The 15,907-nt window shown below is 39.2% G+C and overlaps 1 protein-coding gene across 13 annotated transcripts in view; it reads right to left on the bottom strand.

The window, feature by feature from the left end:
* ESRRG (estrogen related receptor gamma) overlaps window positions 1-15,907 on the bottom strand; it is a 400,770-nt gene that overhangs the window by 259,870 nt on the left and 124,993 nt on the right. Inside the window, exon 1 of one of the 13 annotated variants that reach the window (XM_054061960.1) lies at window positions 14,359-14,461. The exons of 11 other annotated variants lie outside the window; for them this stretch is intronic. The gene's annotated coding sequence lies outside the window, so the exon portion shown is untranslated. Of the gene's footprint in view, window positions 1-14,358; window positions 14,462-15,907 lie in introns of those variants that run through there. One more of the 13 variants, XM_054061967.1, reaches the window with a different exon arrangement.

The following is a 15,907-nucleotide window of genomic DNA, read 5'->3' as shown; positions in this document are numbered from 1 at the left end:
TGGTAAGCAACACAAATGTTCATGACTATCTACTACAATTCTTTCTGTGGACTGCAAACTCCAGAGTGCTAATTTAGGTGGACATGCGGACGTATAACTTCTCTGGTAGCATTCATTTTAGTATTTATATACAACTATCACATTTTTTTGTGTGTTTAACAATGCAAATACTACACATCTGCTATTCCAAGTGTTCTCTGTCAGTAAAAGGTTTCAAAAGGTTTTGATCTCAATGTGCTGATAAGCCTAGTAGTTGTGCATTTATGCCACTGCAAAATACCAGTAAATCAATGGAGTTAAACTGGCGCAAGGAAAATGGTGCAAAAGCAGAACTGGATTCTGATAGTCACATTTTAATTATCACAGAAATTAGACTTAAAAGGTACTGCAGTGAAGTCAAGTAAAAATGCTGTTGCTTATTTAAAATTAGTATTTATAAAATAATCTGAAAGTAGTCAAGATTAATAATGTTGACTTTATTTCTTTAAACAGTAGCAGAAGTTGTTTGAGCATTTGTAGCAGCCTCTTGTTTTACTCTATACACATTCTGGACACAGTTTTCCAAAACTGTGAGAAGTACCTAAACTGTTGAATGCAATGGTCAATTTTGGTTACTGAGTTTAACAGAGAGTCTGGAAGACATTTCACTGAGAACAACTCATTATTTAAGCGCATCACTCAGCTTCATTAACCCTAACACACATGCTTTGATTTGTCAAGCTCAAATACGAAGTATCAGCTGCTAAATAAGAGGCAAGCTTCTCTTGCTAGAACATATAAATAGCTCTGGAGGTGAACCTTTAGCCAAGCGATGGACCAACTGAAGGAAGTTCACCATCTATTTGATCTAGGTTACCATTCATTAGACATGTCTTGCTGCTATATCTGTGAACTCTCTGCAAGACAAGACTTCATTTAACACATAGGCAGAAAAACTAATTAGCAGCTTTTTCCCCCCCCGACTAATACAGCTTCCTTCTAGTTGCTCCATAAAGAAGATTCAGTGGAACACCTCTCTGAAAGCAGTGGAATTCCAGGTAATTATGGTGACGAATTTCATTGTGAATGAGGATCAATGTCCCATACTACTTTGAATAGTAATTTCTTAATTCTTATTCAAATCCAACCAGCAAGATAATATAACTTGAACTGAATTAGCCATGTGATCCTGATGGCATCCCATTAATGGGCTGTTCACTTAATTTATGTAATTTTAAAAAATTAAATACTCATATTTTAAATCCATACTGCAGTCTTTCAGATTGAAAGTACATGTTTAAAAGTTATAGTATCTTTATAAATCAGTACGTCTGCACTTCTTAGCTTGTTGACTGAACTTTCACAAAGTTTTAATTCATCTCTCTCTTCTGCCTGTGGGAACATTGTGAAATCCCATCATCAAGCTGTTTCCTACCCATTTACTGGCCACGTTATGTGCCACTAAAACATCCCCACATACATAACTCTCATTTGAGCTGGCAAATCAACCAAGGTTTTCTATTTGTACAGAGAGAGCAGAGAAATCCAGTTATAGGGACACTTTCAGTGATGGTCTAAAGTTGAATAAATCCAGTCTATAAGCAAAATGAACACAAAGGCAGTTATGAATAGCAAAAGCTTATAGGCCTAATTGTGTGAGATGCTAAGCCTGCTCTTCTAACCCAACAGAAACCCAAGGTGCTCAGCATCTCCTGTGCAGTATTTGGCAATTGTGGCCTAAAAGGCTCATTGCAGATACTCTATCATATCTCAAGAGTGCAGTTGCCACAGGAAGGACCAGGCAAGAGAAGGCGCGTCACTAGGAAAAGAAGCACCCTGTAGATCTACGGCTATTTATAAAGCTTACACTAAACATTTAGAGCCAAGCCCTAACTTAGAGCCTAACTTGGCTAGGTGTCAAGGACCACACTAAAAAAACTCTATACCCTCATTAAGAAAATGCATGAAGCCCTGATTTCTATTTCTGGCTGCAGTTGTAAGCATTGCCAGGTTTACAGCTGCTTTATTGTGGTTTCTCAAGAATTTCCTTGATAAAAAGAGGACAACAGAACTGGCTGAGCCTTTTGGAAATTGCTGCACAGTCCAGCTGTAAAACAGTGTCAAGTAGCTGGCAAAAAACCCAAAACCAAACCATGTAGTATGACAGTAGCTACGTGTCTACCAACAGTAGCACGTTTGTCCTCCAAGGTTCTTTATTTGGAAATGAGAGTGGGAAGAGGGAGGCTTGAAATCTAACAAAGCCACTGCCCAAACTGGTACAGAAACTTTTGTGGTGGTGGGCACATCACGATAACCTGATAGAAAAGACATTCTATAGAGACCTGTAGGTGCTATGTGCATAGATGTGCTATGTGCACATACAGGTAAGGCAGGTATATGGGAACAGTTAAATGTTCTCTTCTTTCAGAGGGAAAGGCATTAGTGAACAGTGTAGTAGGAGCAAGGATTGAAAAACAAAGCAATAAAATCTTCAAAGTAATTAGTCATCTGTATTTTATGCCAAAGTGTTACAGACTGTGTCATTTGCTGGGAGGAGGCATTCAATGTACAGGACTTGGAGTCAAGAGGACTGGATTTATCAAAGACTTGGGCAAGCAGCTCTGGGCTTCTAGGAAAAGATCCTCAATCACTCCCCTGATTTCCGAAGGAATCAGAGATTATAGATGGTTTGTACCTGTTGGAAAGATGAAAAGAGGGAGCTTTCACCTGCGTGTACGTATGTGTACAAGCCCATGTCAGGTCTGTAAGGAGGGAAGGATCATCCATGCTCTATTACATCCTTGGAGTTTTAGAACATTAAATTAAACTCTTACTGTAAAGACAATGACATGTCCTGACAAGGACATTATATCACATTGCATACTAACTTCAGTGTTCATGTTTCTATTCTATTCTTCCTATACTTTTTTATTAAGAAAGAGAAGTTTCCTCCTTCTCCCTCAATTTAAATTTGGAAATCATGACAAACATGCTGAACAGTTAGATGAGCTAACTACAGGGGAAAGTTACAAAGTGCACTACTTCACAAAAGGAGTGAAAGGAAACTTTTGTGTCTAAGGGAGAAAATGAAGTAAGGTAGCTCACCATGGACTGCATACTAATCCTGCACATTGGGAGGCAGTGTCTGTTTAACTTGAGAATAACTTTCCACATCAAAATGTAATACTCCTTCACAAGCCGATTTCTCTCATACATCAGTGCTTTTCATACATATAAGAAGAAAGATTATCATTGTATATAATCACAACTATCAATCCCAGAATTATTTTGCCTGGGACCTTTCCCATCCCTGCCCATTTGACTTACCTATAAAGCACCAGTTAGACTGAACACCATGAATTGCGGGAAATACCTTTAGCTATAAAGTGAGTGACATAAGACCAAACCTTGTTAGCTACTATGCCCCAAAAGTCTAAGCACTGAATAATCAAAGTCTTCTCTTTAGACCAAGTGGTAACCAATATCTGTATTTTTTAAAAAACTCCACATAGAAACAGTGGTATCATTTGTCATGTACAAGTAGAGAAAACAGGGCACTCATCTGGAACCCAGAAGACATGAATTACAGGCAATATTTCCAAAATTGTCTAAGGCCTAGATAATTAAATTAACTCGGGCATAGCTCACTCAACATCACGGTGCCTGGATTTCTTTTAAACATGAGTTCAATGTCAATGTTAAGCATTATCTGAAAATCCTTAAAATCCCATATTTTAAGAACAAAAACCCATCTGGGGGTAATGGTGAACAACTATGAACACTGACAAGGCCAATAGGCACATAGCTGTATTTAGTCTGTAGCCTACACTATCAGTAATGAAAGAAGTGGACCTCCTGGAGACCCTTTAAAGCACACGGTGGGCTTGCCTCCTGGAGAGGCCCATTTCAATACACAAGCTCTGCAGCAAGGCTGGAATACTTACCCCACAAATCTCTGATTTTCATTGCAACTACACTTCTGAGAGCACCAAGAGTTAAGCCCTTAGGAGCCAAGGTCCTCAGCAGTAATGCTGTTCAGGAAAAAGCCTTTCTTTCCTCCTCCTCCACAAAGTACTTTCACTGATTTTGTGTGTTTGTCATACCATGTCATTCTGCATATCCAATGTCCCTCCTTGTTGGACTAATCTTTTCTTTTTAGATTGTAAGTCATACTAGGCTGGAGATCATGCCTAAACCATTTACCTCTTCCCTTGTAGAACTTGTCATGTGCTTGCCTGTCTCAACTCAACATTAGTACTCTCAGTGAATCAGCCTGGAATAAGAGCATGATAGCACACCTGGGTCTGTCATTGTCACAGAGCTTGGCGTACTTCTGCCTAGGGACTTTCATTTTTCTCAGTTTAGTATTTGTACAGGAACAAGCACATATAGGAGATCATGTCTATTTTTGGATTCTTCAGAAACGTTCTTCACTGAGTTCCTAGTAGCCAAGTTAACTCTTTCCCCAGAAAGAATATGCAGCATCCCAAACATTGAGTGAGTGAATGGAAAGCCAGAAATAGAGCCCTGTAGATCAATAGATTTGACTGAGGAAAGCGTTTGCATTCTCAGGGGTAGAGATCATTGTGTTTTTAAGTGGATCAGAGATATGATCCTTGGCTGCTGTGAATGGAATGGAAACTGGATGCCATCAGCGGGAGATACGAGTGCTGATGTGGTGAGGTAATGTGGTAAGGAATAGCGGAGTGGAAGGAATGCAGTGCCACTGCCCTGAGGAATCTTAAAATTAGCACAATCTGGTATTCAAACACTGTGTGAGGGAGGAAATAGGAAAAGAAAGGGAAAAAAACCACAGCATTTTTACAAGAGAATCACTTCTGAAAAGAAGAAAGAAGTCACTCAATTTCTTCGGACGTGAGCTCGAGTTGCATTTAGTACTTAGAGTCTGTCCTTCCTGTATCAATACGAAAAGTAGGTGACCACAAACTTGCCAACTCAAGGGTCAAAATATCAGCTCCTCACACTGAAGCATCTGCAGTGTGGATGGCTCAGATGCATGTGTGGGACAGGCAACCAGGGAGGTCAAACTGGGATGTCTGACCATTGTGCCCAGGAACTGCTGTATGCAGAAGGCCACCATGTGTGGAATATGCCTTGTGAGCCATTTCTTTTGAATAGTGACTCACTGCACTATCAATTAAGAAGTAGCTACAAACCTGCCACCAACCTTGCCAGAGCTACAACCCTGAGAAGGAAAGGTAGAGCTGAAAACCGCTGCATAATTTCCACTGAAATACAAGCTAAATTCAATCTCCAATGGACGATACTTTTAAAACTGAATCTCAAAAGAAAGGTTAAGCTTTTGTTTAGCTTCTGTACAGATAATATGAGGAGCTGTGTCTGTTTTGAATGATATCGCCGATTTTGCTTTTGTCTCTGATGAGAGTGGGGTTAGTCTGAAAATTAATATAATGTGTCTCTCCAAGACATGCTGCCTTCGTGGGGTTCTTACAGCATTGATTGCCTCCACTCTAAAGTAAGGAGGATGGTGCTTGGTTCATACAGAGGAAGTAGTTGTCTTTTTTCCTTTCACGTGAAAGATAATACAGTTCCAATATGCAATGGTTATTAACCTTTCACAATAATTTCTGTTATTGTTAGGATGCAGAGGACAATGCATAACTCCAAGCCTACCTCAGGGTTATGTTTCATGGGCTAGAGGCAGGAACTGTGAATAAAATATTCACATTGCTGCATTTATTTTGAATCTGTACTGTAATGCTTGCAATTATGACTATCCTAATTCTCTCCTCTTCAAAATTACAGGGTATTCCTTACCCCATCTGTGAGTTAAAAATGCCATAGCCATAAGACAGTCAGAACCTGCTGGTAGGCAATCAAACTCCCAAGAGAAGTAAATGCACACACCGCAACTGCTTTTCTGCCACAGACTTTCCCAGCAAAGAAGTTAAGTCTAGAAGTCCAAATGAAGATGGGATCTGACCAGAGAGCCAAAGATTTTACTATTGATGGTTACTTGGTACCTATTCCAAGGTCTAACTGTGAACTTTGAATTGTATTTTACACGTTTGCAAGTATATTAATGTTGCCATCAAATGGAAGAGCGGCAGAAAAGGAAAAATAAAACCTGATTAGGCACAATTCTCAGTGAGTGATATCTGCTTGACACAAAGTAGACTGGGTCATACCAAGGAGGTGGTGATGCACCATCCTTACGTCAATCCCTAAATTCTCTATACCAGCTCTTCTAAATTCTGCTGCTATTCTACTAGCTGCAGGCCCTGAGCAAGCAGAAAAAGTATAAGTAAAATAAAGCTCTGTCATGACATCTCCCTGCACCACACATGCCTCAGTAGAAGCAGAGATGCAGGTTGAGAACTAAATAAAATAAAATAAAATAAAAAGGAGGAAAATTCTCATTGTTACTCCCAAAGGAGCTTCTCTTTTATAGGAGAAAAGCCTTGCCAGGACTTTGCAATCAGATGATAGCACCTCCTACATTGTTCGAGCACTGTCAAGGGGCATTATACTCAGAAGATAATCCAGTCCTTGAACTCCCCAGGTGCTGGTTTTAAATACCTCTGATGAGATCCAATTGCATCCTATCTGTGTATGCCTCAAACATCTAGCATCACATTTGGTTATGTCTACAAAAGCACCAGCTAGGAAGAAAGAGATAATGAAGAATGATTTTAGTCTTTTATTTGAGCAAAAGCTAAACATATGGATCCTGGCACCAAAAGTATGGAATCTGTGATAAAAACATATGGATATCCATATGGAAAGAAAAAAAAAAAAAAAAACCACAAACGCACACCAAAAAAAATCCCGTTTCTTGGCCAGAAAGTCTGATCTTGCATTTTTATCCTGTATGCATGGTGCACCCCCTTCCCTCTGCAGCACAACGCTGCCTGCCGATGGATTAGGATGTTATAAATTCACATGCAAATTTCACAAAATGCTTTACTGTTATCAACTTTATTAGATTTACGAATACAGTCCCACTTATATTTTTTTATTCTCTTAATCCCTTTCATCACTTAATAGCTCAGAAAGTAATGGATTTCGGTAAAAAGGAGAGGCTTATTACAATCAATCCTGTTGCTCTATCTCTGCTCGATTCTCGACTAATGAAACTTATTTTTCTTCAGGACGTCTACAGGAAATCCTTTCCTAAGAAAAAAAAAAATAATGTTTAATATGCTGCTGACTTGTAATACTGCAACTGTATTATTCCTCTCCTTTGCATGTCCATCCAGAGGTTTGTAAGAGCTATTAATCATACTTTATTCACCAAATTCTAGCCTGTAGTGAAACAAGAATCTACTAAAGCTTATTTAATACAATATGCCAACTTACATTTCAAACAACTGGAGGCCATCACAATAACTTTTAACTCGAAAACTTGAAAGTTTCATTTTCCTTTTAAGTAGTGACATGAACAAGGCCAGAAAGGGCATCTTCATCATATGTTTTACATCTTAAATAGTCCACTGCTGAGGATCACAAAGTCTCTGTCATCCAAGTCAGTCTCCTCTAAGATCTTATTTAAAGCATGTCATACTCATAAGGGTCTGAAAACTTCCTTAGCTCCATGCTTTTCTCATTCTTTGAATGAAGAAGCAAAGAAGTAAAACAGAAAACATCCAGCTTTCAGCTTCATTATTAAACGCTTTGGTAACAGGCAAGGAACCATCCACAGATTCAATGCTTTAGCTAAATCTGCAATAATCCAGGCACCTACCACCTCCAAGACATGGTCCTGCCCACAGTGCTTGGCTTATTTCCTTGTTCTTCTCTCCATCATCATTGGAGTACCCTACCACCCTGCAACAGGGGCTTCAGAACTTGTCTCTATGCCCTGGGGTCTGTCCCCCGGTGTTATCCAATATCACACAGCCAGTGAAGCTGACCAGAAAGCTCACCTGAGCATGGGACAGCCAGCAAGCAGCTTGGACACCGTCTTGGGGAAGAACTACACTGGCTCCTAACACATACATGTAAGAGTACATAGATGTGCTTATTTCACTACACAAATTAGAAGAAAGAAAACAACTTCGAGATTATTTTTATGCCAACAATGAATTAGTATTCTATCATTTCCCAACATCACTCCAGAGGAAAGCAAAATATGAACTACCAGAATGTAAGCAAGAGAGTAACTACTGACCTACCAAAAGCACTATACAGAACAAGACACTCCTCAAACAGGGCTCCTTGCAGTTTAAAAGCATCAAAAAATATTTTTCTTGGGTTTATTAATTTTATTGCTAATTTAAGTATTTGTTTGCTGGTTTGTTTTGCAGCTGACCAGGACTGGAAATAGTAGTATCATGAAAAGAGTCAAAAATATTGTAGGCATTTAAGTGCTTAGGGACATGGTTTAGGGAGTGTTAGGAATGGTTGGACTCAATGATCCAATGGGTCCTTTCCAACCTTGTGATTCTGTGATCTGTTTTAGAACAGGGAGAGGCTGGATGTCTCCTAGGAACATAAAAACCAAAATTCTACTTTCCAACTGAACAAAATCTGCAGAACAATATATAGTTTTAGTCTTTACCTAAAGTCAGTTGACAATAAAATGGGGTTTTCCTACACTTCTGTGTCTGCTCTGAGGTCAATTCCAGAACCAACTATGACATCGTGTACATGATCTAAGCAATCACACAATACTTAATTAGGCAGCACTTCTTCCTGACCAAAAGTGCTTACATTCTTAAATATAGGAATTACTTCTCTCTCTCTATTATCATAATTATTACAGTTACTAAAATTTAATTTCTTTTTTTTTTTTTTTACTCACGTGAGTATAAGATGCTTCTTGTTACTACAGCTCAAAGAAGAATGTTTAGGAAGGCAATGGTATTGTGGGTGGATGCGTAGTTACTGCGAAGCTTGATCCTACAATTCTCTCACATAGTTTATTTTTCTCACATAAGCATGCTTGCATGAACAAAGCCAGTCATGTGCAGAAGGTGTTTGTGAGACTGAGCCCTAAATCCATTAAATTAATGGCAGAAATATATAAAATATATTAAGTATGAAATATATGATTGATGAACAAGTGAATAAGATTCCACTCAAAAGTATGTAAAAAAGGATTATCACTCAGGCAAGCTCTCTATCCAGTGACTGCTCCTGATAGATTTGTACAAAGCCGAGTTTCTGATTAGTTCTGAGATATGAATGCTTCAAAAAAGGGGCGGGGCAGCTGAGAGACTTTCTGAAAATGAAATGTAATACCCAATTCAATTAAAAGAAAATGCTATGATCTGGAATTGAACCAAGACTTTAGGATGTTATTCATTCTGTGCCAAGTTTAGTAGATGTTTTCCAAAATGCCAGTTTACTTGGGTTTTATGGAAAAATTGACCTTTTCACCCAGAACAGAGGCTACTAATTTCATTAACGTTGTTAGGTATTTTCTCAGAGTGCATCCATGCCAGTTTGAGAATTTCATTTCCCTATTTTCATCTATATTCTGTTTGCATGGAAGTGGCCTGACAAAGCTATAACCATCGGGTTATGTTTCCTGCTCTTTCTGTACCAGCTGCCAATGTATTTCATTATTCAGACTCCAAGAACATTGCAGAGACTTCGAAAAGTAGGAGCTGCCTATCCAAAGCAGCCCTCTCCCTGATGGCCAGCAGCCGAAAGCCCCTGGGTCAGGTAATCTGCACTACAAGCATCCCAGAAGAGCCTGAATCAACTCGACTGACAGAAGATGAGCCGAGCCTGTCAATTCATACAGCAGCTTGAGCTCATCATCTGTATTTACATAGTTCCTCAATCAAACTCCTGTGTTCTGTAAACTATGTTTATTACATACAGGCCGATATGGTCTTACAGTTTGCTCTCCTTACAGTAGCAGCAGCCAGAGATCTACGCTTGATAGCTATTTTCTCCTTTAATTCTCTCTTTTAAGGAGGAGAGAGCAGTTATTACTTGCCAAACCAGCACATGTTCACAGAGAGAGCGCGGTCAAGTGGTCAGGAGCAGAGCTGATGTTAATTAGCAATGAAATGAGGAATGAACCAGCATTAGCCCTGAGACTAATCAATGGGAAAATCACTCCAAGCAGGCAGCTTAATGAAGTACTATACAGCTGTTTATTTTTAGTCTGTTTTAGCCTGACAACAAAATCCCAATTAATTAAAAAAAAAACCCAACTTCTAAAATGTATTTCCTTGTAGAAACTTGCTATAGCTCCAGCTTATTGGGGGCGTTGTTTGGTTTTTTGCTCGTTTTATTTCATTTGTCTATGCGTATCCCTGGCAATTAAAGCTCTACCTAGAAAAATTAAAGTAGGTCAAAAAAACATGTACCCATCAGTGGCTTATGTTTGTCATCAGCCATAACCTGCCACCTTGCAGGCAACCCATTCAGGGCCCTTCATAACACTTGACTGCCTGCCCCTCTGCAGTGGTGGCCATGACATCCTGGTTCCCAGCCTGCTCCTACCACTACTATGTTGGGGATCAGCTGCCAGAGGAAAGGATTAGTCCCTTGTTGTGATTAGGGTGATGCAGCCTTGGTCACTTCACCATCACAGACCTCCTCTGGGTGAGGACAGCAGTGCACAGTGCCAATGTTTAAAACCCTGAGCCTTGCTCTCGGTATGATGCGATTTCTTGCACACAAAACAGATGCAATAGCACTTCCCAAACATTTGCATTGGGTGATTATGAGTGAATCGCATGCTACCTGTCAAATAAGTCCCTAATGAGGACACCTGAGAACAATGAGCAAACAGCCATCCCATTGGCTCCTTTTGTGGCATCCCTGTGCTGCATATATAACGTGCGTTGCTCTCAGAAGATTTCACCAGCCACCTCCCATCCCCTTACTGCACCTCCCATTCTCCATACTATGAGCACTGTCTGATCCTACCCTTTTACAGTCAAACAAAACCCCATTCGGCACTCTTGGCAGAACATTTGGAGGGTGAGGAGATCCCTGCGGTGGACAGCCTCCCCACCAGAGACCTTAGAAAAGGACATCTTGCTGTGCCCTGTAGAGTCCCTCCAGCATCACTCTTATCTTGACCCTGCAGCAGGCCCCTTGCTTCATTCAAAACCAGAATTCTCTAACAGGAGTGGGTGTAAAGCAGTTTGAACATGGTGATGGTAAAAGCTGCTGGTAGAAGAACATGGGGAAGACGCTTGGGGGATAGAGCCTTTTCCCCATAACACTACGCAAGAAGATAGCACCAAAATATAATCTTGATTTAACTAGCTGAAAATCAGTTTAAAATAGTTCAACACTGAAAAGCAAAAAAAAAAAAAAAAAACAAAAAACCCAAACTGATGTTTTACTTAGTTTCTTTCTCTTGAAGACTCCAGATTAACGTTTTGGTGCTTTCCTGCACAACTACAGGACATAAAATGGCATTTACATGACAGTAAAATTAGTTACAGTTTTAACTTGACATTAAAAGCAGGAGTTTTAACACCAAAAATAATACAAGTTGGAGACACGGGAGCATGCACAGTCCCCACTTGTCAAAGCAGAAACAGACACAGGTAAAAGGTCAATAGAAACCTGCTTTTATAGGATTTTTTTTTTTTTTTACTGTGTGCATTAGAAAATTCATTGTTTGTTTGATCAAAGTCCTTTCATATGCTAACAGAAGCGTGATTTGGGGAGAGGAGTTTCTTAATCTTTCCAAACATAACCAATTAAGCACCTCTGAAACTCTGTCAAAGTAAAAAAAGGGGAGAAAAAAAGAGTTTCATGCAGGTGCATTCACTGAGCTAAATGTCCATAGGTGTCTTCAGGGATTTTTCTTGTCTGTCTGTATGTTGCAATAACCATCATTCTACAATCCTTTCCGTGAGCACTGCTACTCTGTACCCAATGAGAGTAGCATAAACCATGTGAACCACTGTTCCCCAGGAAAAGAAGAAGAAATCTTTAAACTGATACTATCAGCCCCTCTGTGACAGAGACAATTTCTAAGTCAAATTCGCCTCCTGAAGATGGAGACATTACAGTGAATGTATTCATCAGATCTTGAATGACAAGCCTTAATTAAAATGAACTGTTTGCAAAACAAGAACCAAAATTGAAGACACTCAAGTACGGTAAATACTTCTTTTGCACTGAGTGGAGCAAGACAGACACTAGCTTCCATTTAACACTCAACATAAGGAAACAAATACTAAAAAATTAATACTGTAGCTATATTTCAATAACATTTACCGTTATAGTACTTTTAACACAGCATGATACAGGGAGCATAAATACTGTAATATAAATTCAAAACATGCTTGCATTTTTAAATGCAAATTAATTAAGTTTCTTAAAGGGTCTATCATGTACATAAAAAGCAAATTTTGCAGGTTTTTTCTTCTTTAGTTATTAGTTCTACAGTCCGCTGAAATAAATATTGCTAAGGCTTTTCACTTCAATAACTATTATGCAAAGATCACAACATTTCGCAAACATCAGTTAAACTACCTTGTAGGAGAAGCAACAGGTATAAAATAACTGGCTAGGAAGTAGAAGATCATACCTGTTTAATAGTACACAGTTGTATTATAAATTTCTCAGGCTTAGAGCACACTAACACAGTAGAAGAAAAAGCTGTTTGCTTGTTTGTTTGTTTTAAATAAAGCACAGATGAGAATTTAAGTCTTGCTACAAGAACATGACCTGACTGAAAAGATCCACTTCTGTTGCAGTTGATTTCAAATTGTTTATAATTAGTTGAAGTTGAAGCAAGGAGGACTGTCAAACGTGACCAAAGGTACCTGCTTGCAAGACTTGATTTCATCCAACTGTAAAGTTTGATTTTTGGAGCTTTTTTTTTTCCCCCCCAAGGGGAAAAAACACTGTGAAACAATTATTTGTTAAAAAGTGCAGACCTGAAAAACAACATCACTAGCCAGGTAATCCCCTTTATAGGCAGATTTGATAGCTCAGGGAAAGCTAAACAAAGGCACAATGCTTGCAACCACAACAGCTGGGTTGGAAATTGCTGCAGATTGTTAGGAGGAGCTGCAAACTAGAGATAGGCAATGAAAAGGTTAGAAATTATGGTTCTTTTTTTTAAAAAAAAAGACAAATTACTCCAAAGACCATATTCTTTAAATCGTTGAAGCAAAACATGTTTATTTGATTTGTTTGTATGCCTATTACAAAAATGCTACTTTGGGATTCTAGGAAGCCAGTCTGTCAATTTTTCAGCTTCTGCACTTTCATGGTTGCTTAGAGCTGTTTAATGCAAATACACTTTCAATAAGAGATTTCATGCCCCTAAATTACACCCAGTTAAGGGCGAATGAAAATGTAAGGTAAATAACTATAATCAGCCATATTATCTTTCTCTTGGCACTTCTCACTTTACAGGCATATTTAAAGGCATCTCTGGGGTCCTATCCTTTTTAACAAGCAGCAGCGTATTTCCTGGAATATTACTTACGATGCTATGCTGTGAACATTACATAGGTTAAAATGTTACCTAGAGACCTAGAAAGAATTGCATCTGTTGCAGAGCCATGCTTGTTGCCATGTTTAGGAACATCTGAAAAGATGAAAGAAAATTTTCAACTATGGGATGAAAAAGAGACTAAGACTACTTAAGTCAAGCTTTCACATCCAGTGCTGTTGATCAACACTGTTGGGGTCTAGCAATTCAAGGCAAGAAAAAAGAGAATACACACTTCTGGTATTCACTGAGGATGCTCTGGAAAGCACTCAAGATTCAGTGGGGGGAAGTACAAGAACTTAAAAATGTTTCACTCCTACTGTTATTTTTAAGCTAATAAAACCATACTTGAGAAAGAAAGGTGATCAGAGCATAGCTGTTAAGTGCCTCACTGTCTCCATGAAAAAGTATAAAGTCATAAGCAATAATCAAGGAGTAACTAATTACTCACTTGGCAAAGAAAATACAGAAGAATGGGAATCTTCAGAAGGAAACATATCCCAAACATCCTTCAGAACACATTTGGATTATTCTGAGCAACTTCAAGCTTGCAGTTGTACAGTTTTTTTGCTTTGTTTTACAGGAAGATGACTTCAGGCTTCTACAAATAAATATTCTTCCGCTTCAACTAAAAGTGACCTAGCACTGACCGAGTAGAACCAGAGAAACTCTGCAAAATACTGAACTTAAAATTCAGATCAGTTTAGCTTGTCTCTAGCATACATCCCAAATGCTGCCATACCTCCATTTACCAGCGCTTTATTACCCAAGCTATTTTTACATCAATAGTTTGCAGATCTACTTATACTGGAGTTCTGTTTTCTCCTCAGAAGTGGTTTCTCTGCAAATTAAATTTCATGTGGCCATTTGTCCTTTGCAAAGCAGTCCAGAAAGTTCTCAACCAATTTATTCTCCTGTGCAACACCAGCACAAGGTCTCGCTTCACAATTTAAGTGATCCTGGCTTACCTAAGTTGTGCTAGACCCTGTGTCGGGATGAATTTCTTCCCACGTGGTTAAAGAAAGTGTGGAAGAAGTAGCAGTCCGGGAAACAATGCACAGGCTCTTGTTTGTGCTGCTGGCATGTGAGGTAACCTGTGGAAAGCTGCAATTTATCTGAGCCTCAGTTCTCCATTCATAAACGGTTATGGCAACAGCTTCACAGGGTGAAGTCCAATTTTCACAATCCTCAGATGAAAAGTGCTGAAGAGGAACAAACTAGGATAAATAAAGGACTGCCCCAGTTAGGGGGCACCAGACTGCTAAATACATTGGTCCCCAGCATGTGTCTTTCAGTATTACCACAGTGTTTCTACTGTCACAGTGAAGCAATGTGATAACCTCCCTGATCTTTCACCTGCTGAGGACTACCAGAAACGCCTGTTGAGTTCCCATGAAACACAAATCGGCACTTCCAGTCAGACTTAAAGACAAACATTTGATTTCTACATTCTGTTACAGGTTCAGGACGAAAGCCATTACTTTATTAATGATAAATAATAGCTACATTTTCAGTGAAGTAGGGATTTGGAAAAAAATACTGAAAACATTTCTCTGAATATCAGTGCATTTTGGGGCAGCCAAGCCCATAAAGACCTACTTATACTACTCTGTCCAAATACTTCCCAGCTGCCAAACACCTTCTCTCACCCTGACACAGTAGTGTTTCACAAAAATATCATGATGCCAGTTGACAGGAAAGATGATACAGGTGACTGCTCTCCCAAGAGTGACACAGAGTAGCTCACCTTAAACTTCATTAAATCCACTAAGTAAAAGCAAAAAGCCCCCCAAACAACCCCTTCCTCTTCCATGCATTTTAACTACAACCATATTTAATTCAGCTGGAAATGTGACTTTCAGCTATCTGGGTTTATGCTATGTGCTCACCTAACCCTCATCTCAGCACCTGACAGAAGACAGCTGTACACAAGACTTTGATTTTTCTTTTTGAATTGGAAGACATTAAGCACTCAAACTCTTTCATAAAAGATCTAAGGCATAAGCTAGGTAACATCCATGCAAGTAATGTTTATTCCCACTTAATCCAGACCTTAATGATCAAGAGATATCAGCAAAGTGTCAAAGGAGATAAACCAAGTTATCCCTAATAATGGATCTACATCTCCTCACCAGCAGCAACTGAATTGGGAGCTTCGTTCCTGCACCAGGGATACACAAAGATCTCCAAACTTAAATGTCAATACAATATGCTTGTTGATTCACTGGGAAAAGTAAGTACAGAGCTTCTGGTATAATTAGTGATGATTTGAGGCTCCCAGGATAAACTCTGTAAATAAAGGCACTGCGGGACAAAACACAATTTTTTTTTTTTGTCTGTTTGAAGGCACATTTCTTTTGCTTCTGAATGGTGGAACAGCCTATATTTCACGGGAATCGAGATAAAGAATTTCTAAGGGGTATTGCTGCATTGTTCCAGCACCATCCTTCAGAGGAACCATTACCATCAGCCACACATTGCTGCTTCTCCCATCTCCTCCACAAAGGAAATAACTGG

The sequence above is a fragment of the Cuculus canorus genome, chromosome 3, assembly GCF_017976375.1.
Source record: "Cuculus canorus isolate bCucCan1 chromosome 3, bCucCan1.pri, whole genome shotgun sequence".
NCBI classification, from domain to species: Eukaryota; Metazoa; Chordata; class Aves; order Cuculiformes; family Cuculidae; genus Cuculus; species Cuculus canorus.
Note: the sequence above shows the minus strand (reverse complement) of the source record. Positions and strands in the feature narration are given on the sequence as shown.